The following is a 6,958-nucleotide window of genomic DNA, read 5'->3' as shown; positions in this document are numbered from 1 at the left end:
TTTATAATGGAGGAGGGAATAGCATCATGGGGTGATGTAGTAGGTTTCATGTGCGATACTAAGTCCCTCAATTCAGTGAGAGTGATGGGCTGAAATTGGTTAAAAATAGCTGATACACCTGAGCAATCAGGCGGAGTAACAATCTTGTAAGTGGCGACCGCTGTGAGTCTCCACAGTTAGAAGAAAATACCACAAAATATCATAACTGATTTTAGAGCACAACTGAGTAAAGAAATTATTGTAGGAGCAGACCTCAAACGGTTCACAAAAACAATTATGTCTAACAGTATGCATGTAGACTGTTTGGATTTGAGATATGTCTTTGAGATATCTGCCTCCACCTCAGTACAATGGGAGAACAGGTATATTCTCCCACATTGAATTGCGATGGAGGCAGAAATCTCAGAAAACTCTCGTCCTTAAAGGTGTCACAATTGACAACTGTAACACCACTAACAGTAAGTGTAGGTGCTTCATAGAAAAACAAATGTTGCAATTTAAATGAATTAAGATGAAGACATTGAGACTGACCACTCTCATGTCGGCAACATATGAAGCTTAAGCCAGCAGGCAATTAGCTTAGCATAGAATAAAACAGCCTGCCTATTTCTTGGTCAGAAGGCAATGACTTCCTGAGTCTTGTTGTCACTGTTGACAGAGCTGGGCTGGCTGTTTATCCTTGCTTCCAGTCTTTATGCTAAGCTAAGCTAACCGACTGGTGGTCCACTTCACATTTAGTATACAGACATGAGATTAGTATACATTTTCTCATCTCTTGGCTAGAAAGAAAGTTTTTCACAAAATGTCTGATAGTCAGAAGGATGCTCAGAGCGTCTGCTGTTTCAAAGGATTTAGCTTGTCCATGTTCCAAGACACAACACCATGTTTGGAAAACTTTATGTTGAACCTCAGTAAACCAGATGTGTGATCGTGGTCAATTGGAAAAGGTCTCCTTTAAGGTACTGCCAAACTGACAAAAGATCCATTGAACCAAACTGAGCCAGCGGACAGGCTCCCGAGGTAAAAGTTCTTGCTAGAATATTCTAATAGGAGCTTGGATGTCACCAGAAATCTCTACTCCATCTCCCTCCTTACTATATAGATAGCGGACAGATGGAACTAGGCTGTTGCTTTGCTAAAGTTAGCTATGCAATTAGTTCACACACTAATTAGCTGTGAGCGGAGCAGAGGCACACCAGATTTCCCCAGTGTCTAAAACCCGTTTCCCAGCCCTGAATAAGAGTAAATGAGGTCCTGGCAGCAGCAGCAGCAGCAAGAAATATCCAAAAAGGGGAAAAAAACATGGCACCTCCTATGATACAATAAGGTTTATCAAACAGTTAATATAAATGTGGTTTGGTTGTAAGAAATGATAAAGGAAACTTTTGCTCTTCTGTGTGGTATGTCAAGGGCAAATATTTCATTGCCTAATCAGTGGCAACTAGAACAACTGTCTCCATTCTATATAACTGGGGTTCCCAACCTGAGGGTCAAGACCCCCACATGAGGTGGAAAGATGAATATGATCACTTAAGGTAATTTATTAGATTTTCTTTAGACAAACATATAAACACATATGCAGTAGTACTGAAGAAGTATGATTCAGGTGAGCTGGGATTTTAATTTTACCAACATAAAGAGTCTGTCATACTGCCCCTTTGCTCAACTCTGCTCAGATAAAATGTGGTTTTACTACAGGGACAGTGATTCCTGAGAAAGCCACATTCCCAACATGCTTGTTTTGCACCTGCCAAGTGTACCACTTCATCGGAAAAGAAAAAATAATCGAGTGAGTGTTGCTTGAATCTGTTTGTGTATGAATGAACATGTGTGTTTGAGTGTGCACTGAAGTGAAACTGCAAGCTCAAGAATGTGGAAGGGATACAAAACAATTAAAGCTCTGTTAAGGGAGCGCAGCGCTGGCAGTCATCTCACATCAGGTGCAGCAGAGGTCCAACAATGGAGTGCTCTTGGCTGTTGAGCAGATCAGTGTCATATGTATCACTTGTCATGAACGGAGGCCAAATGCTCCACTTGACTGACACTCTGAGCACATTAGACATTCAAAACGGACACGAGTCATGAGGAGGTCAACTAGATGTGTTCCACCTTAAATTACATCCCTGTAATTAAGGTGTGATTTTTAATATCTCCCAAGGTCTTCGATCAGGATCAACACTGTTTGCACTGCTATTTTCTGGCCTTGTCTACTGATCAAGTCACATGGTGAGAGTTTTATAGGCTTTACTTAAATGAAAGCATCCAACCAATACAACCGATACCATACCAGTAAGATGAGTCATTTTGCTTTCTTTCAGCAAGTGCCAATAGGAACATAAATCACACATTTTTTCACAATCTGGGTTTGGTTGTTAGACAAACCTGGAGGGAAATATTTAAACCTCTTATATGACTCAGACAACTATAGTTTCGTAAAATCTGGGTTTCTGACCGATACGCAGCGTAGACTTCACATTGCTGTTTCTCTGACAGTGGAAAGGAAATTCTCTGGCATCAAATGAAAGCGGAGGAGGTCTCATTGGAACATTAGCTATTCATGCACTTGTACTCCCCTGGAGGGATGGGATCAGGAATCCCACCCATTTACCAGAAAAGGCAACGTCTCAAGGAAACTGATCCAGATCTGAGGGCTCGGGGTGGAGCTCAGCTTAGCTTAGTTTTTCTTTCACATTTTTTAAAAACTAAATCTATTACGCTTTTCAACATTTTCTCAAAAGGCATTAGCCTTTTCTTTTTAGGGATTTAAGTGTCACTCATATCCAGATGGACTGACATTTGAAAGAAACTGTAAATGACAGTTTAAATAGAAATACCTCTCAAATCTCCAAGGTAAAAATGGCCCATTTCTGAAGGACAGCGTGCTTTTGTTCCATCACTTTCATCCACAAAACATTTCTCAAATTGCTTCACGCTGCATATTCATCATTCTAGATAGATCCTTGATTTAAGACATGAGACAGACCTACACATACAAACGGCATGTTATGTGTAATGAATATGGATATAGCCTTATTGTGATATAGCCTTATTGTGTGTATGTATCTTTTTTTTTTTATTAAAGATTGTTTTCTTGCACTAAAAATGTTCGTTGTTATGGTGCAGTTAGATAATGTAGAGAGGATCAGTGGTTTAGTTACCCAAACAGTGTTCTTAAGCAAGATGCTGAACCCAAGAGGCCCTTCCTCTCAGTTTTTATCTTTTAAACTTTTTTTTTAAAATAGTTTCAATCTTTTGAATCACTCAGTGTTAATGGTGTCCTAATTTGGGGTGTATAAGGGGTTTGTTTTAACGTCTTCACAGTACAGAAATGTTTGGTTTTGGGCTGTTAAAAAAACTGATTTAACTTTACTTTTTTTTAAAGCCCTATTTACTTAAACCTGGTATAATATGTTTTTGCCACTTGGGGGCAGCACAACATGCTGCAAACACAAAATTGCCATATTGATATGTTTAACGCAAACTAGCATTTGTTTGGAATTATGGTTCAAGTAACTTGATAAAGTTAGTATTCTCTCCTCTCCTTTAAGTTCTGTTTTGCTCTCCTCCAACTCCTGAAGGAAATTTCCGACTCTTTAGTTGCTAAATGCTCCAACTTGTTCACAAGCTATTCACTAACTGGGTCTGTCTGGTGCTGGGCAGGTAGCCTACAGTGGGTTTATCAAAGCTTTTTCGGCCCATAACTCTCCCATTCTTTCAGTGACAGAGAGCCTTTTTATACTCTCATTTACTTGCGAGTAAATCATAGAGGGGAAACACTGCCATGCAGTTTTTCTTCAGCTACGACCAGTGATGATCGTGGGTTGTCTGAAAGTGTTCTGCAGAGACAAACCAGATGTCTGGGTGGAGATTGTGTGTGTGAGACAAAAGAAAGAGATACGTATATAGACAGGGAGGGTAAAACAAAATGTATTTCCAAGTAACTCACAGGATTGTTTTGACCAGTTTTTCCACACAGTAGGATGGAATAACTCCCAGAAAATGCTTAGGTTTAGAAACCTGAACTGACAACTGACCTGATACTATCTGTGTTACCTTGATTTGACAAACATCCAAACAATTTCCAGGAATTTCCCCTTTAGTCATAAAGGTTTATTTCAAATCAGACTAAATACACTTTTTTCTTTTCCTTCTCCTCCAACACTTCCATTGTAATCTGTGCTGTAAGCAGTCACAGCCAACATAAACCACATACAGATGCCAGACCATGAGAATTGATACATTTAATCCCTTCATTATTATAAAAGGGGGTTCAAGCATGGTCATAGTCTGAGGGGTCAGGCAGTTGTGGCAAGTGTGTTTCTGTTAAACCCCCATGAGTGAATCTATTTTCTGAGGCACCTATGACACTCATCTGGACCACAACAATGACCCTTTTCTCCTCTCCGCCTCACGCTTGGCTGGCTTCTCTGAATACGACCCAGGGCGAAATAATCCATACCCCCGAACCCCCACACAGCACTCACATACATAGAAACACACACATGAATACACATGTTGGCACTTAAAGGGTCACACGTGTTGGGGCTCACTGAAACGAAAGTCTCACTTCTTGTAGAATTTACAAGCACACACCTGCAACTCCAAGCCTAAGCAAACACTGTCTCGTGATATACTCACTTTTTACATAGAGGAGCAAATAAAACACACACATGCAAGCATGGAGGAAGACAACACATAGTACATGTAGGGACAATACCGCTCACACATCTTCCACAAGAGAGCAAATCAGAAAATTGAGAATTACAACACTGCCACCAAGTGGCAACTTTGAAGAAAAGCAAACTTTTCTAATTCATACTTTATAACACTTGTTAAAACTAGAACCATAACAGTGGTGTAAAATGTTTATTATTGTCATTTGGACTCACATGGAGACAGAACTCTTCAAATTGTAGTTAAAACATGAAAATAATCTAACTTTGTAGGTATTTAAGTGTAGCTATGATGTACTCAAACATTCAGAAACTTCTCCACTGTACTAAACTGTAAACTGACACTTGAGTGAGTAAGATGAAGAACTGAGTATTCTTCATCTTAACACAACTTGCTCCTTCTAAGAACAATTATGGGTGTCTACACTCACTCAGTGGCCTCTATTGTTTATTATTGATGTAATACATAATAGTATTACAACCTGTTGCCAATTCATAAACTTTGAACCTTTGCCGCCGTTTCTGCCCTAATAAACATACCAATCCAAGGAAAAAGACACTCTTGTGTATCTATATATTGTTTCATTCATTCATTCATTCAACTTTATTGAAACAGGGTGGTTCAATGAGAGCAGTTCACTCTCTTTTGCACTATGCGTACACAGGACATGAACATTTAATAGGGACTATGAACATGTTGAACACATTTGTGAATTTGCATCGAGCATTGCTGCATTTTGAATGACAAAACACATATATAAAATAGTCTTAGCATTATTAATTAAGCAAGTTAATCATGGAAAGTCTGAGGATGGCTTTGCAATGTAGGAATTATTACTCCACACTAATCACACAATTAAGGGTTCTGTATAAACTGCTGATAAACAGCATTCAGTGTTCATTCTAAAATAGCAACACCATGACCATCGTCACACTGAGTGGATATTGCTGTGAGGTGGGCAGAGCCACTGTGTTCTGGACAGGATCCATACTTCACACACAATCTTTCATATCTTCAGCCTGCATGTTGACACACTCTGGATGCTCTCACCAAAAAAATACAGAAACAAGTAAGACTTCATTTTATCATTTTGTTTACAGGCAATTACATCTGCTAAAACCTGTGTTTTTGTTTAATGGTACAACATTGCTTAATCCAAATATTAGCAGTTTTTCAGAATCAGAAATACTTTAACTTGCTCTGTTGGGTTGATTGCATCTTTCTACTAATAACTGATGTCTCCTTATGTATTGTTGAAGAACTATCTTTTTGCTTCCTTCTACCATTCTCATTTATTGTTATTTTTATTAAAATTTACCAAGTTAAAAGCTTTGATGTGTATATTTCCAAGAGATTCCTTCCCATACGATTTGTTATAAAAGTTACTCTTTTTCTTTGCTGTAAAACATATAGAAGTTCCTCTGCTTACAATGGTGGCATTGATCTGGTGCAACAAAACAACTATATTGTAGTTCGTGCTTTGTCTTTAATGCTAACAGCTTTACTGTGTGCCCAGGTCCACATATTTGTTTTTCTCTATGTTTTTCTGTATGTTTCTTTGCAATAACAGAATTGTTGCAATAACCTAATTGATTAATGATCCAAAACTCAGCCCTAAATGAATAACTCCTTATTGCTATTTATTGATACAGCTAATGTTTACACAACTACATACATACTTTTCAGAAGAGCCCAGTCGTCCCCTGACACTGGCCTCCCTGCAGCAAGTTGGTTTGTTTTGATAAGAGATTGAAGGTGGTGAGGTCACCATTTCGACTCCTTATCTTTACAGCCATTTAAAGGGTAGGTTCCCCCGTGCCGGCTCTTTAACATGTTTTTAAACACATGGATTTTCGTCATTGCTTTGGTGTATTTCCCCATTTTACAGTTTCATTCTATGAGGTGACTGAAGGAAACTGCTGCTGTCAAAGAGAATATACTAATTAACACTGTGTCTTTATATTAAATGGCATGACTTCTATCTTCTACAAAAAGTATCAAACAAACATCAAATATTTATAGCAACATCTGTACAATTTTCTAAGTAAAATTCAAATATTTAACATACTATTTCCAAAAACTTGAAATGCAAAAATAGATACAACAGATGTAATGTAATATGAAATATAGGTTTAATTGCTTGTGTACTTACAAACAAATTTGTAGGCTAAAATTAAAATGACTAAAATATAATTTAACCTTACACAATTCATTTTATAAACATCTACATTGGCTGAGCCAGGGGTTCCCAGAACGTTTCATGTCAAGGACCCCCACAATAGAT

This window comes from Morone saxatilis, unplaced genomic scaffold (genome assembly GCF_004916995.1).
Source record: "Morone saxatilis isolate NCDOM2014 unplaced genomic scaffold, NCSU_SB_2.0 Contig7, whole genome shotgun sequence".
Classification (NCBI taxonomy): Eukaryota; Metazoa; Chordata; class Actinopteri; family Moronidae; genus Morone; species Morone saxatilis.
Note: the sequence above shows the minus strand (reverse complement) of the source record.